The sequence below is a fragment of the Quercus lobata genome, chromosome 11 (assembly GCF_001633185.2).
Source record: "Quercus lobata isolate SW786 chromosome 11, ValleyOak3.0 Primary Assembly, whole genome shotgun sequence".
NCBI lineage: Eukaryota > Viridiplantae > Streptophyta > Magnoliopsida > Fagales > Fagaceae > Quercus > Quercus lobata.
Genome location: NC_044914.1, coordinates 49,305,665 through 49,322,619, shown reverse-complemented (window position 1 = coordinate 49,322,619; position 16,955 = coordinate 49,305,665). Strand labels below are relative to the sequence as shown.

At 34.1% G+C, this 16,955-nt stretch overlaps 2 pseudogenes; both read right to left on the bottom strand.

The window, feature by feature from the left end:
• Positions 1 to 5,196: 5,196 nt before the first annotated feature.
• LOC115967057 lies at positions 5,197 to 7,526 on the bottom strand (annotated as a pseudogene).
• A 3,873-nt stretch (positions 7,527 to 11,399) lies between these two features.
• LOC115967056 lies at positions 11,400 to 13,801 on the bottom strand (annotated as a pseudogene).
• Positions 13,802 to 16,955: the final 3,154 nt, after the last annotated feature.

The following is a 16,955-nucleotide window of genomic DNA, read 5'->3' as shown; positions in this document are numbered from 1 at the left end:
CAAATGACACGGAGTTATGACTGAGCGGGAGGCTCATGTGTGATAAAAGAACCATTTTTCTACCAAATATTAGAAGTAGTTTATCAGGGACGGAATCAAGATTCAAACTTAGGGGGGTCGAAGTTCTTTGTTCAAAGATTTTTAAAAATTGAAATATCAATACAAGGTTGACAATAATGCATTATTAGCATTAATATATTAATTTTTTTTTTGAAAGAGTTTTGTAAGTCAATTGGCATGTCTTAATATTTTCAAGGTCTGACCAAGATTAGTCCGATTCTTTATCCTATCAACATTATAAATTTAAAAAAGAAAAAAAAAATTATGTACTCTTTTCACATAGTTCTATAACTAATAACTTCATAATGCTATATATTTAGTTAAAAGATTCTTAAAAAAAATTACAAAAAACTATAGTTAAAAGTTCAAATCTATGTCAAGCATTATATTAATAAAATAGCTAAAATAATGGTTAATAATATCATGCATTAATATTCAACGTAAAAAAGGGTAAGACAATTATTGGTGTCTTGGTAAGGTTGAGAATTTTTCCTTTCAAAAATTGCAAGTATGAAAAAATAGTAAAAAGAAAAAATTAAAAGAGATCTATTAAACAATCACATGATAATGGACAGTAACTTTGAATCTTTAACTAAGTAAATAATAAAGCTTTTTCCGTCATTACATTAATTTAGTTAAGTCACAAAATTTATTACCAATAGACTGATCTCACACATGCTTTGGTAGCAATTTATGTAAGGCACAAAACAATAGATTCTTGTTGTTTCACACATGTATTACCATTTATGCATGCATGCTAAGTGTGTCCCAAAGTTAATAAAACATTAAAAATTAAAAAAATCTACCATTCAAAAAATAGATAAATGTTTTCCACTGGATGAATTAAAGACACCAACTAATCCAAGTTGTTGGTGATTAACTAGTGTGTGGATGGAGTGATCAACAATATAAGAGTTATCTCTGTGTCTATGAGGTGGAGTCATTTGAGAGAGGCATAGAGCTCTCAAATGAGAGGGAGAAATTAGGTAAAAGTTATTGGGTTTTTGTGATTTGTTTTGCTAGGATTTGTAATTGATTTGTTGTTATTGTTTTTGTTTAGACCAGATTTATGATTTGTCCAAAGATTTTTCTTATTATCCATATATATGTTTTTTAAAAAACAAAGATTTTTCTTGTTATCTATTTTTGAGATTTATGGGTCATCTTGTCAATTTTTGGGGGAGGGGGGCCAGGTATATAAATTTTAGACCTTAATGTAAATTTTTTGTGTAATTATATATACTATAAGATTTTTTTTCAAAGGAGGGCCGAGGAGGGGGGGGGGGGGTGGCATGGCCCCCCTTAGTCCTAAGGTAGTTCCATCCCTGATGATTCATGTATAATGATTTTCCAGCCTCCTTGAAGCTTCCAATATAGATTAATTATAGCTAAATATAGTAAGAAATATATCATTTGCCACTAATACCAAGTCTTACATACCAAGAAACTAATGCCAAAAAAATGTCCAACACATAAGGGTCATTTTTGCCATCATGAACCTTCAATCCAAGTGATGCAAGTTGCCCATGTGGTTATCAAACATAGTAGTCATGACCTGAAAGAAATTTTTTAAAAGAAACTCTGTGAATTTTCATTTTATAGATGAACTTTATTACAATCATGTTCAAAGTAGGATAACTATTAAATTCCCAAAGAATTTCAATTAGTGAAGAGAAGCAGCTTTAGTGACCAAATTTGGTAGAAATTTTTTCAAAAATATTCAAAGAATATCATATGCTAATTTGTAGCTTAGTTCTAATTAAAGCTAATTCATCATCGGGAACTATATAAAATAAATTAAGAATCATTAGTTGCAGTTACTGTTTGGGCTACTTACCTTCTACGGAAAGGAGTGCCAATTCTATATCTTGAGCAACACTTTATGCACCATTGAGAATTTGAGATAGGCATAAACAATGTGATTACTAGAAATTTGTTATGTGTAGAGAAGCTCTTCAAAAACCACAATCCAACCAAGGTTATGCCTATGAAGCTAAAAAAATTTGAGGAGGACAAAATTTCAAGAAAATTTTGTGAATGACCCAAATATTCATCATAATATGATTAAGGTTCATGTCAAATATAGCAATTTTATTAACCATAAGATAACTCATGCAAGTGACAAACATCTTTGGCTCTAGGAATTTCAAAGATTACTCTTGGTCATTTGTCTTTTCTTAATTGGTATGGCATATAAAAAAAAGGTCCTGGGACAAAATAGAGCTATTGAAAAAGATTTTTTCCATGTAGCCATTGACACATTAGAGCTGCCAAGTAGGAATTTAACTATATAGCATTAAAAAAAAAAAAAAAAAACACAAACAAAGCATCTTTCTTTACCTTAACAGGTTGGCCATTAATCTTCTGTGTTAGCTCTTTCTCCTTGGAATCATTCAGAATGTTAAAAGACAAATAGAGAATGCAATGATATTTAGTCGAAAAATTTTCAGTAAAAATTTCTGATGTGCTAATAAACAAAGAATACAGATAGCGTACATACGAGGGGGGAAAAAAAAAAAAGGCACCTTGATGTGCTTTGTTAGAGACAAAGTTTCAAGGGTTGGCATTGGCAAAGCCTTCTCATACAGAGTCCCCAAGACTCTCAAAGAAGCTCATAATCTGATTTTTCTTTTCTTTTCATTTCAAAAATTGAATGAGAAAGAGAAGAGAATAACATTTGAATTTTTTGAGAACGAGAGATAGAGAGATTTGTGGTCCATGAATCAAAGCCTAGCCCAAGATCAAGGCCCATGTGAGTTAGACCCACCCAAGTTATACTGAACAATGACGAAAGGCCCGAACAGGGCATAATTTGAACTGACCATCAACAAAAACCGAACAATAACGAAAGGCTTGAACAAGCATAGTTCGAACCGATCACCACAAGATATTGCCTAGGGCGTGATATAATGCCTTGTGAAAATCCACCTGCCGAACACGAATCTGGAGGCTGGTGTAAGTTCCAATGGAGTCATTTCAGGAGTGTGCACTGGGTCCTGTCTGATCAGGAATATAGGACAGAGAAGGACCCACCTGCTTGGGGAAGGCCACCGGTCATGATGGCAAACCCACTAAGGGAAGACAATAAAAGGGGGAAGAGGGGTGTGAGAAAGGGGTTGGCAATTTTGGGGGGAAGAGAGATCCATAAGAGAAAAGAGAGGAACCATAAAAAAAAAAAAAAAAAAAAAAAAGGGGGTAAACTCAGCACTACAGATCTTGTGTCTTCTCAGGAAGCACATGTACAGGATAAAAGAATACCCATTGGGCTGGAAACAACTTATCTTGGGTCGTAGGGTTGGCTCTTAGAGGTTTTTCCATTGTAGGAAATTCGATACCCCTCAAAACAAGTAAATTGGAAGCTAGATTAAAAAATTTATATAGTATTTTGGGCCTAGCATCACAATTGATTTATGAACTTGGTGAAATCGATGAAAAGTGTGGAAAGTACCTTGGTGCCTATGAAGTCATTTATTCAAGATTGAGGGTATGACCAAATGTATGTCAAATACCGTAGGAGTGGAGATTGATTTGCAGAATAGGAAGAGTTGAAAAGCCCTAGGTTTGTGTAATTGAGGAATGGTTTGGTATGCTAAAGACATCAAGAGGAGAGAGTTGTGGACTGGAGAGAGTAATGAGGGAGTTTGGAAGATTGTAGATAGAGAGGCACTGTTCTTATATATATATATATATATATATATGAGTTGGATTCAAGTTACACTAGTGTAACTATATGCAATGTTATACCACTCAATTACTTTTTATAGAATTCATATTTTGAAAATCTCACCGTTGAATTTCATGTTCTATATGTTCTTAATATTCATACCAATTTTCATGTCAATTGGTTATTATTTAGCATTCGATCCATAAACTCATTCATTATTCATTATTTTAAACTACAAAATTTTGAATTTAAATAATTGATTGATGTTATGGCTATTAATATTTAATCACCTAAAATATTTGCAAGCATGGAGAATATATAAATATAATATAATCTAACGATGAATTTTTCAAAATTCACTTCTAATTAAAAAAATATTGAGTAGTGTAATTTACTTAAAGTTATATCAAGTGTAACTTGAACCTAACCTTATATTATATATATATATATATATATATATATATAGAGAGAGAGAGAGAGAGAGAGAGAGAGAGAGAGAGAGAGAGAGAGAGAGAGAGAGAGAGAGAGAGATTGATTGGTGGGCAAGTATCTAATGGGATTTGTGTTATTCTCCACATAATCCTTACACCAATTCAGCCAGTTACAAAGGTTATAGATAGATATAGATTTTTTTTTTTTTTTTTAAAGGGAAAAGATATATATAGATTTTGATTTATAAAGAAACACAATTGTGTGCATTAAATTTAAATGGGAACAGAACAATTAATAGAGAAAGAGAGGTGAACTAGTTCAATGGTTTTTGCTGAAGCTATTAAATAACCCACATCCTCTCAATTTCAAAAAAGATGTTAAAATTCCATTTTTTAAGAGGTGATGTGGAAGGCCAAATGCAAAAGTTACTCTAATAAAGCGGCATATAGCATAACCTCATACCCTCCCATATGAAGTTTTTGCTTTGCAAAAGCTACTCTAATAGAGTGTTACATGGCATAAGTTTATGCTCTCTCACATGAGTTATCTACTTCTATATATATTGATTGATTATATCTTAAGAAATTTAACACCAAAAAATAACAAAATTGCTTCCATGTTGGAAAAAAAAAAAAAAAACAGTGACTTTTTAAGCTGGATTGAGATGGCGCGCAAAACTAGGGTTGTTGAGGATTGAAGTTGACTTTTTAACATTTCTCTTCAGAGTTAAACTTATGAATGTTTAAACAAAACGACTTTAAATTATAACAACTAAAGCAATGCGGTGGAGAAGCAGCATAATTAAAATGGTTTAAATCGTTAGGAATTGGTGTTGTAGCTATAGCTTAAATATCAGTTTTGTCATCCAATGGAACCAGTAGCACCATTGGACACTAAAAATGTACGAGGAGTAAAAAAAGAACACCTAACCGAAAACTAAATGTAACAGAATGAGAAGAACACTAATAAACTCCCAACATTTATTCCACACTAATTTGATATGCAACATTCTCACTTTTAAGAAAAGTTCAAGTAAAACAAGTTTAACTTCTAACAACCAAAACAATGCAGATTGATAAGCAGCAAATAGTAGTCTAAACTATGTGGAATAGGAATTGTATCAAAGCCTGAAAATGGATTTTGTTTGTCATCCCTTAGAATCAGTACCACCATTGGATGTTGAAATAAAAGATGTAGCTTCATTCACTGAAGGAGTATGACACCCAGGGCTATCTAACTAGAGAATAGGCAATGAAGCTTCAAAATTGAGCACTTGAATTGCTTCCCTTATTGAAGGCCTACGATTGCGTTCGGAGTGAGCACACCAAAGCCCTACAACCAACAAGCACTTCATTTGTTGCTCATCAAAACATCCACCCAGCCTTTCGTCAACTGCTTTATGAACCTCTCCTTTTTCGTAGTGCACCTTAACCCAGTCCAACATGACTATTTGATCTTCTGTGGCATTGTGATCAACTGGTTTTCTTCCACAGCCTAGCTCCAATGCAACAATTCCAAAACTATAGACATCTGATTCCTTACTTGCCCTACGGGTTGTGACACATCCTAGATCGATGTAGCCCTTGGTACCTACCAAATCAGTAATTTGTGACGCCTTATCATGGTCCACAAGCCTAGCTAATCCAAAGTCCCCAAGTTTAGCATTGAAATTTGAATCAAGCATAATATTGCTTGATTTTATATCTCTATGCAACACACATTGTTCCCATCCTTCATGCAAGTAAAGCAAGGCTAATGCCAAGTCTTGTACAATTTTGTACCTTACATCCCATATCAATAAGGCATCTTTTCTATAGAGATGTGAATCTAAGCTTCCATTGGGCATGAAATCATAAATCAGTAATAGTTGCCCTCTACTTCGTTCATGACACCATCAAAAGAGTTGCACCAAATTCTTGTGTCTTAATTGACTGATGATTTTTACTTCTGATACATATTCCTTGATTCCTTGTCTAGACCCTTCTGATACCCTCTTAATAGCAACAATGGAGTCTAAGTCCCTTAAAAATCCCCTGTAAACTCCACCAAATCCTCCTTGCCCTAACTTTTTTTTATCGTTGAAATCATTTGTAGCATGAGCCAATTCATTGTATGAAAAACTCCTAGGTCCTGTTCCCTTTTTAGATTCTTCATCAAGGGCATGATCATCTTCTTTATGCCTCCTATTCTTCTTCCACAAGGCAAACGGAATTATGGCCAACCCACCAACCAAAATAAATCCACCAACACCGAACGCCACAGCTAACCTGGTCGTGTTCCGTTTCTTTGAGGAGAGGGCTGGATTGGGACCTTCTGGGCTAATAACGTGATTATCAAGTTCCAAACTTGAATTAAAATCCCAAGAATAAATATTATGTGTTGCAAATCTATCTTCACCTGTTGCGGCTGAGAATCCAAAAGTAACCCATTCGGGTAGGAAATTTCTCAAATCAACAATATAAGAAAGTGTTTGATTTATAGCATCATTATTTCTAAAACCCGTGAAGACAACACTCAAATTATATGAACTAGAATTGTAACTAATCCAAGCTTCATTTTTTTTCCCTTCCCTAATATTACACAACCATGACACATTAGCTTTAGATTTCATGGAGTTAATATCAATACCTACATGTTCCCCTATTGGATAAATTTCCGAATTGCTCCAGATATCGAACTCCACTGCAACAAAAGGATTACTCGTTGAGTCCCATACCTGACCTTGGGTAGTAAGACCCAAAAGACGACCATTGTTACTTACCATAGGAATCTTGGAATCGTTAGGTGCGAGGAAGAAGGCCATCCCGTCAGCATAGGTAGTTTGATTCCACGAATCAATGACAAAAGAAAAATGGGTAGTGAAATCTGTGAGCGTTCCGGAGGTGTTGTCCCAAAGGTGCATGGGTTTGAAATAAGTTGCTCGACCCACCAAGTGGTTTGTGGGCATGCTATTGGTGAGATGGATGACTTGGCTTTCAGGGAAAGCTCTCTCATATGATATGTTAGAGTTGGCATAACTAAAACTAGTGAAGTTGAAGGATATAGCACTTGCAAATGTAAATGGGGTTAGTGGAGTGAAGAAATTGGTGATCATAAAGAGAGAAAAGAGGATGAAAAACTGTGGAAATCGGAAATGTTTGATAGTGAGCTTGTAAACAATCGTGATTGAAACTTTGGTATTGAGATTGAGATTTGCAGTAGTGTACTACTATAAATCTACGTTAACTTAAATAAGTATGTCTATTAAAAAAGCAAAGTCAGTCAACGTTCCTATGATTGACTTTTTTTATGATTGGAAGAAGAATAAAAAGAAATTAAAAAGAAGCAAAGGAGGAAGATATTGTACCTCATTGCCGTTGGAGTGAAGCATAGAGAAATGCCAAATTAAAATAGGACCAAAGCATAGAAATAGTCATTCTTTAAATAAAAAAATAAAAAAGAAGAAGAAGATGAAGATGATGATGATGTTGAAGATGCTTGTTGATACCCCGTCTAAAGCGCAATCTGACATAGGTAATATAAATTATTGGAAGTTTTGAATATAGACTTGTTATACTCCTTGTTCCAACCATGGCTGACCTAAGAAGTTTATTGGTGTCTACACTTGCTCCTTGTTAGATTTTTTTTTTTTTTTTTTTTTTTTTTTTTCAATTTATGAATCAGTGTTCGCTAAAATAATTGGAAGTTTCCCGAGGGCAAACCCGGTCAAAAGTGGCTTGCATGCGAAAACAGTAAACCTTAATATCCACGAATAAAATATAATAAAAATAAACCTTAATATCCACGATGAAAATGAAATAAACCTTAATAATGGATTAAGACTTAAGACTTAGTTTTTTATTTGTGTCACTCTCAATTGCTTATTCTGCTAAATTTAAATTCAGGGTTAGAAAAAAGTGCCGAAGATGAGGTCCGTCACTGCCATTTGACGTAAATGGAAGGATAAATGCCAAACTGAAATAGGAGCATGTTCTTTTATTAGTCTTCACATGAAAAAAGTTTACCTTGAGACGAATTTGGAGTAATTTCCTCTAAGAGAAAAGATATGTTCACAATATTTTCACAATATTTTTACAACAAATCTTAAGTGGCAAGTTGTTACTGGTTGTTGTTATTGGGTAAAAAAGTAATATTAATATTAGATTCAAATTTAAACCAATAACAACTAACCACCTATAATTTGTTGTGAAAATATTGTGGAGATAATATTTCTCTTTTCTCTAATGTGATTTATAAGAATGTTTATGTCATTATTTAAATGAGTCACATTGCTTAGGGCATATTTGGTAAACTGTAATAGATGCTGTGATATAATAGTTATTTCTATGCTTTAGTTATTCTTTAGTTTGGTTATGTTTTTATTACAAAGAATAGTCATTCCTTATGAATAGCAATTCCTTAAAATAAGGAATAATTATTCCTCTTTAAAAGGTTGTATTAGTTATTCCTTAGTAAGCGTAATAATTTTAAAACTTAATATATTTCCAAATAAACAAACTTTCCATATTCATTTAACAATTATAAAAATAAAAAATCATAAAAAAATAACACATATCTCTCTTAAATTTAAAAATAACAATTTTTAAGAAGATATAATTGTATGAGTAAGATATTTCCTAAAATAAATGTTAAGTTTCATTCTAATATTATAACTCACAACCAAACTAATGAATAGGTTTAGTTACTACATTATAACACACTTTATTACTAGTAATAAAAATTATAATTCCTGTCATAATTCTCATTTAGTGTGCCAAACGTACCCTTATCAAAAAGTTATGTATCTAAACTTACACATGAATAGTGTAAGGGTCACATTTGTAAATTGGTATATCTTAAGAGTTAAGACAAAATGCACTTCATGTTGGATATTTTTATAAAAAATATCATATTTATTTTAATACTCATTTATGTGAATTGAGGAAATCAAGGGCCCAATTGGTAGGAGGATTTTTTTTTTTTGATTTTTTTTTTTCAAAATAAAAACAATTTTCAAAAAATTGAACATTTTTTTTTTCCTCAAAACACACACACACACAAGGGAGAGGGAAAGGGGTTCTTGAAACTAGTTTTCAGATAATAATTGTTATATTTTACATGTTTGGCTCCCACTTTTAAAAACAATTTTCAAAATACTAAAAACAAAAATAATTGTTTAGGAAACCATTTTTATTTTTGAGATTTTAAAAATATATATATTTACAAAAAGTAACATGTAGAATCTGTAGATTAATTTTTTTTTGATAATGATAAGATAATAGAGCTCATCATGTTTTTTATTTCATTTTTAATGATAAGTTTCAGATTTGAAATGTGAAAATTCTTTTTGTGATAAAGATAATCTCCTAAATTTAAGAGATAAATTTTGAAATTCAAATATAATTCAAAATTTGAATAGCTATTGTCAATGGTTTTAATTAGGAAATTTCTGAACATTAACATGATAGTAATACCATAATTGCTAGCATATTTGGTTTTATTACAAATATAAACTTTCCATTCTAAACGTTTTGTATTCAAACGTTCTTATTTGAATATGATATGGTAACGTCATATATGGAAGGCTTTTCAACGCTTAAATGTACAACTATAGTTGAATTATTTTATATTGTAATAAGTTATCATGTTTACTATTTGGTTTTATGGAAAGTCAAAATAGATAGCAATATTTATGCATATTTTGAAATTGTCTTAAACGGATTGGCATTCAAATTTTGAGCCACCTTATGGGCCATTAATTTCATAGCATTATGACACGTTTATTTTATTCCCAACGTATAGAATTGGCAAAGACAATTTCTGATGTCCTATTTATACATTATAATATATATATATATATATATATATATAGAACAAAAGCAATTGATTATATATTAATTTCAATAACTTTATGACCATTTAATTGATATCAAACTTTTTTGATTCTTCAGCTACAAGTTATATGTCCAGCTCTATATATAGGGAAAGAAATAAAAGTTTCAAATACACATTATTTTTGAATTACAAAGTTTCAAACTTTCAAAAACAATTTTTATTATTGTTCTAAATGCTTACCATCTATTGCTTCTTACTATTCACAAAAATATTTTATCCTTTACTAAATTTTTTTGGGAAAAGAAAGTACTATAGATAGCTTATATTTTATGAGTAGAGTAAGCTCGCAAGAATAATCAGCAAATATGGTTGAGCTGTTGTATCCTAGGGACAATGTGCAGAAATATTTTGTCTAACTACATTGAATATATCATAGACGGCACAATTTGTCTCAAGATAATGACTTGGTCCACGCCTTATCTTCGCCACCTCTTTTGGTAAACTCATATTGTGTAATTTCCAAGAACAAATCAAGTAATATTAGGGCTGTTCAGAGACCTGTTCAACCCGACCCACCCGCCGCCGCTGACCGGTTCTCTTCCAAATTCATACCAAACTTCTTATTGAGATCACGTGTAACAGACCTAATTACTTCATTTTTATATTCTTTGTACGCAGTCCTCCCAAGACTGTGTTGCTCAACGAAAAGCTCAACCAAATAGGCATCACGTGATGGTGTCCACTCTGCCTTGGGTCAACCTAGGACTCCATCTAGTCCAGCAGACACCTTGCACCCTGCCTACTAACAAGAGTAAGAGACATAGTCAAGACGACAAGGATTCCACGAAAAATTAACAAATTAATTTCAAACCAAAAATCAAGCCCAACAACGTCATATCTATGTTGAAACACTACATGTAGGTTTAATGAATCAAACTTTCTTCAAAAGTTTATAAGAAAATGATCAAAAGCTTCTTCACATGCAGACCATGTGGGAAGCAGTCCTAGCAAAGGTGCATGTGAAGAAAGCATAACTTTCAAGCACACACAAAGCAGGAGAACATAGGTAAACATTTCAGGCTTAAACCATGAGGAATTTGTGTTGTAGCTACAGCTTAAATTTCGGTTTTGTCATCCAGTGGAACCAATAGCACCATTGGACATTGAAAATGTACGAGTAAAAAAAGTACACCTAAGCGATCAATAATAATCAACAAATTAAATGTAACAGATTGAGAAGAACACTAATAAACTCCCAACATTTATTCCACACTAATTTGATATACAACATTCTTACTTTTAATAAAAGTTCAATTAAAACGAGTTTAACTACTAACAACCAAAACAATGCGGATGGATAAGCAGCAAAGAGTGGTTTAAACTATGTGGAATAGGTATTGTAGCAAAGCTTGAAAATGGATTTTGTTTGTCATTCCTTAGAATCAGTAGCACCATTGGATGTTGAAAGAAAAGTTGTAGCTTCATTCACTGCTGGAGTACAACATGATAACTCGGGGCAATCTAACTGGAGAATTGGCAACGAGGCTTCAAAATTGAGCACTTGAATTGCTTCCCGTATTGAAGGCCTACGATTGCGTTTGGAGTGAGCACACCAAAGACCTACAATCAACAAGCACTTCATTTGTTGCCTTTTGTCAATTGCATTATGAACCTCTCCTTTTTCGTAGAGCACCTTAACCCAGTCCAACTTGACTATTTGATCTTCTGTGGCCTTGTGGTCGACTGGTTTTCTTCCATAGGCTAACTCCAATGCAACAATTCCAAAACTATAGACATCTAATTCTTTACTTTCCCTACAAGTTGTGACACATCCTAGATCCATGTAGCCCTTGGTACTTGCCAAATCAGTAATTTGTGATGCCTTATCATGGTCCACAAGCCTGCTAATCCAAAGTCCCCAAGTTTGGCATTGAAATTTGAATCAAATATAATATTGCTTGATTTTATATCTCTATGCAACACACACCGTTCCCATCCTTCATGCAAGTAAAGCAAGACTGAGGCTAAGTCTTGTACAATTTTGTACCTCACTTTCCATATCACTAAGGCATCTTTTCTAAAGAGATGTGAATCTAAGCTTCCATTGGGCATGAAATCATAAATGAGTAATAGTTGTCCTCTACTTCTTTCGTCACACCATCCAATGAGTTGCACCAAATTCTTGTGTCTTAATTGACCGATGATTTTTACTTCTGATACCTACTCTATTATTCCTTGTCTAGACCCTTCTAATACCCTCTTAATAGCAACAATGGAGTCTGAGTCCCTTAAAAATTCCCTATAAACCACACCAAATCCTCCTTGCCCTAACTTTTCTTTATCGTTGAAATCATTTGTCGCATAAGCCAATTCATTGTATGAAAACCTCCTAGGTCCTATTCCCTTTTTAAATTCTTCATCAAGGGCATGATCATCTTCTTTGTGCCTCCTATTCTTCTTCCACAAGGCAAACAGAATTATGGCCAACCCACCAACCAAAATAAATCCACCAACACTGAACTCCACAACTAACCTGGTTGTGTTCCATTTCTTAGAGGAGAGGGCTTTGGGACCTTTTGGGCTAATAATGTAATTATCAAATTCCAAACTTGAATTAAAATCCCAAGAATAAAGAGTATGTGTTGCACAGCTTGCTTCACCTGTTGCGGCTGAGAATCCAAAAGTAAGCCATTCGGGTAGGAAATTTCTCAAATCAACAATATGAGAAAGTGTTTGCATTATAGTAACATTATTTCTAAAACCCGTGAAGACAACAATCAAATTATGTGAACTAGAATTGTAACTAATCCAAGCTTCATTTTTTTTTTCCCTTCCATAATATTACACAACCATGACACATTAGCTTCAGATTTCATGGAGTTAATATCAATACCTACATGTTCCCCTATTGGATCAAATTCGTAATCGCTCCAGATATCGAACTCCACTGCAACAAAAGGATTATTCGCTGAGTTTAATGCCTCATCTTGGGTAGTAAGACCCAAAAGACAACCATTGTTACCCACCATAGGAATCTTGGAATCGTTGGGTGAAAGGAAGAAAGCCAGCCCGTCAGCATAGCTAGTTTGATTCTGCGAATCAATGACAAAGGAAAAATGGGTAGTGAAATCTAGGAAAAAATTGCCAAATGCCCTTTTCGGGCAAAAATAGCAGCTCTTTGCCCCCTTTCCCAAACTAATTAGAAAAATGCCCCTCTTTTGAAACTTGATTTGCGATAAATCAAGTTAGGTCCTATAGCGGCATTTTTAAGGAGCCTATAGAGACGTTTTCAAGACCTATAGTGGCGTTTTGTAACTCGACCTCTACAAAATCGAGTTATAGGTAAAAAAATTAAAACAATTGCCTATAACTCAATTTCATGGAGGTCGAGTTACAAAACGCCACTATAGGTCCTTAAAACGTCACTATAGGTCCTTAAAAACACCGCTATAGGACTCCTGAATTTTTTTTTTTTTTTTTAAACTCGATTTATCTCAAATCAAGTTACAAAAAAGAGGCATTTCCCTAATTAATTTGAAAAATAGGGCAAAACGCTACTTAGTTTGGGAGAAAAGGGCATTTGCCCATTTTCTCCGTGAAATCTGTGAGCTTTCCGGAGGTGTTGTCCCAAAGGTGCATTGGTTTGAAATAAGTGGCTCGACCCACTAAGTGTTTTGTGGGTATGTCGTTGGTGAGTTGGATGTCTTGACTTTCAGGGAAAGCTCTCTCATATGATATGCTAGAGTTGGCATAACTGAAACTAGTGAAGTTGAAGGATATAGCACTTGTAAATGTAAATGGGGTTAGTAGAGTGAAGAAATTGGTGATCATAAAGAGAGAAAAGAGGATGAAAAGCTATGGAAATAGGAAATGTTTGATAGTGAGCTTCTAAAAAATCATGATTGAAACTTTGGTATTGAGATTGAGTTTTGCAGTTGTGTACTACTATAAATCTATGTAACTTAAATAAGTATGTCTACTAAAAGAGCAAAGTCAGTGAACGTTCCTATGCCTAGTATATATTTTCTTGTAGTGTGTGTGGACAGTACGTATCCAAGAAAATTAGAAAAGACAAGCCAAAAATTAATAGAAAGAAGAAGAAGACAAGCAGAAATGCTATTAATTAACAAGTGGTTGTTACAGCCTGCTACGTAAAAAAAACACAACTATCAACTAGGTGGTAACTAATTAATTAACTAGCACGCTGAAACGGTCCGGACTTGTTCATTGACTTTTTCTTTGATTGGAAGAAGAATAAGAAGAAATTAATGGCCTGTTTGGAAGTTTAGAGAGAGAGAAGATTAGAGGGGAGTAGAGGAGAAAAGAGTAGTGGAGAGGAGAGTAAAGGGGAATGGTTATCCTCCACCTTGTTTGGATGTTTTTAAAATTAGTAAGGGGAAGAGAGTAATAAACCCTTCCTCTTGTTTGGATATTTTAAAAATTAGGATGTAAAAAAGAGGAAATGATTTAAATAGACAAATTTACCCCTATCTGAAAATAGATTTGTAACATTGATTTATGATTAACTTGTTAAATTAAATAATTATTTAATCAACATTCTCATTCCATCAAATACCACTAATAAAAGTATAAAACTACTATTAACTAATATAAAATAATTTTTATTACCTAAAAAAATTATAATAAAAATAAAAATCCTTCATAAATTCTACAGTTTCTTTGCATTTCTCAGCAACCAAACAAAAAGTTATGTGTCTGTCCTATAATGTAACACTAATCTCATCACAGATCAAAATCTCCTATGCATCTCTCCCTAGTTTCCATCTATGCCTCAAAGCCCAGGTCACGCACCCCAGCTGATCATATCACGCCGCATTGAAGTCATCGGCGCTAGCAAATAGTTTCTTGATGAGTTCCTGATCGTCCAATCGGTAATCGAGCTGGAGAATCGAGTACCAGTCGTGGTGGTTGTTCATGCGCTTCTTGACAGCCAAGAGGACGTCAGTGATGGCCAAGAGGACGTCGATGACAGCCAAGATCTGATTTGAGCCATCCAAGAGCAACTCGATTTCTTGGGCTAAGATCATGAACTCGCGTGAATCGATGAGATCTCGGGTTTGGAGGAGCTTCTCAGAGATTTTGAGTAAGTGTTCGACTTCGGCTCTGTTTGGGTCTTCCATGTTTGTTTGTTTGTTTTTCTTCTTTTGACAATGGTTTATTTTTGGGTGCTTGTGATTGGTTTTTGGTTTGTAATTGTGGAGAGTTGGTGTTGGTTCTAAGTTTCTATAGTTTCTTCATAAAATGATGTTTTTTTTTTTTCATTCACCTTAAATTTTCTCAAGAAATAGACAAAGATTATACAATTAGTTTGTAATTTTGTTAATTTAAAAAGGGTAACTTGGAAAATTCATTTGGTCAATAATTTATCTACTCTACTCTCCCTCCAAATCTCTCCAATTTGGGGGAATTAAAAATGAGGGGTTAGAGATAGTTGAAATCCCTCCAAATCCCTTCCCCTTCTTCCTTAAAAAACTTCCAAACAAGGTAATTGAATTACTCTCCCTCCCTTTACTCTACTCCTCCTCCTTTTTTTAACTTCCAAACAGGCCATAAAGAAGAAGCAAAAGAGCTTGTACCTCATCGCCGCCGGAGTGAAGCATAGAGAAATGCCAAATTAAAATAAGACCAAGGCATATAGAAATAGTCATTCTTTAAATAAAAAAATAAAAAAAAAGAAGAAGATGATGATGAAGCTAGTTGATACCCCTGCCTACAGCGCAATCTGACCTAGGTAATTTAATTCTAAAATAAATTATTGGAAGTTTTGAAGATAGACTTGTTATACTCCTTGTTCCAACCATGGCTGACCTAGGAAGTTTAATGGCGTCTACACTTACTCCTTGTTAGATTTTTTTTATTATTATTATTTATAAATTGATAATTATGAGAGTGGGGATTTAACATTTTTGTTGAAAATACAAGGAGGTGGTATTTAAGCTCTTAGGTAATGTTAAGAGTGAAACAACTAAAATTAGTGAAATTGAAATGGGGTTGGTCAAGAGAAGAAACTGGAGAGCATGAAGAGGATTAATAGGAATTGACTGAGCTTGAAGTTGTAAACAACCATGATTGGAACTTTAATTTTGAAGGGGTAAACAACCACTATGGGAACTTTGAAGTGAGGTTGGGTCATAGAGTGTAATTTGAATATCAATGTTAGAGCACTCATAGCAATGGTGCTATATTGGTATATTGGTATTTTTTAGCTCCTTAAACATCAAAAACCATGCTCCAACAATGGAGCTAAATCTATTTTTTTTAGCTCTATTGCTACAATGCACATCTATAAATAGATGTGCACTGTTCATGAGAGCTAAACAAAAAAAAAATTTATTTTACTCCAGGCCCCGATTAAAATAATATTCCCTCAAACTCTCTCAAAATCGTCTCTCACTTTCTCTCTTCCTCTCGGCCTATCTCTCTCTCTCCTCGCTGTCTAGACTTTATGATCAGCCTCTCGTCATTCTTAGCCGCACATTGTCTGATTGCAAGATCAGTCTCTCGCTCATAACTATCGTAATCGTTTTCCTCACTACCGTCAGATCGTTCCTCATCTCGGTGTTGATGCTTGGCTTCGCGATCATGTGTGCGAACGGTGCATTTAGAGTTCAAAAGGATCTCTTCCTCAACGATCAAGAGCCAGCGAATTCCAGATTCCTCTCCTTCCTCGGCAACACTGCCTCTTTCGCCGCTGCACGTGTCAGACCCACACCGCCGATCCACCTTAGACCCACTTCTCTTCTGTCGATCAAACCCACGCCGACATTGTCCTCCTCACCGAAGCCCAGTTCTGTGATTGGTGATTTTTTATTTTGTTTGTGATTGGTGATTTTGTTTGGTTTGGGTTGAGGAAAAAGATTGGAGATTTGGGTTGGTGGTTTTTTTTTTTTTTCCCCCTGCTGTGGACTGGTGGTGGTGGTGGTGGTGGTTGTAGGTGTGGTTGTGGTTGTGGCTGATGATAGAG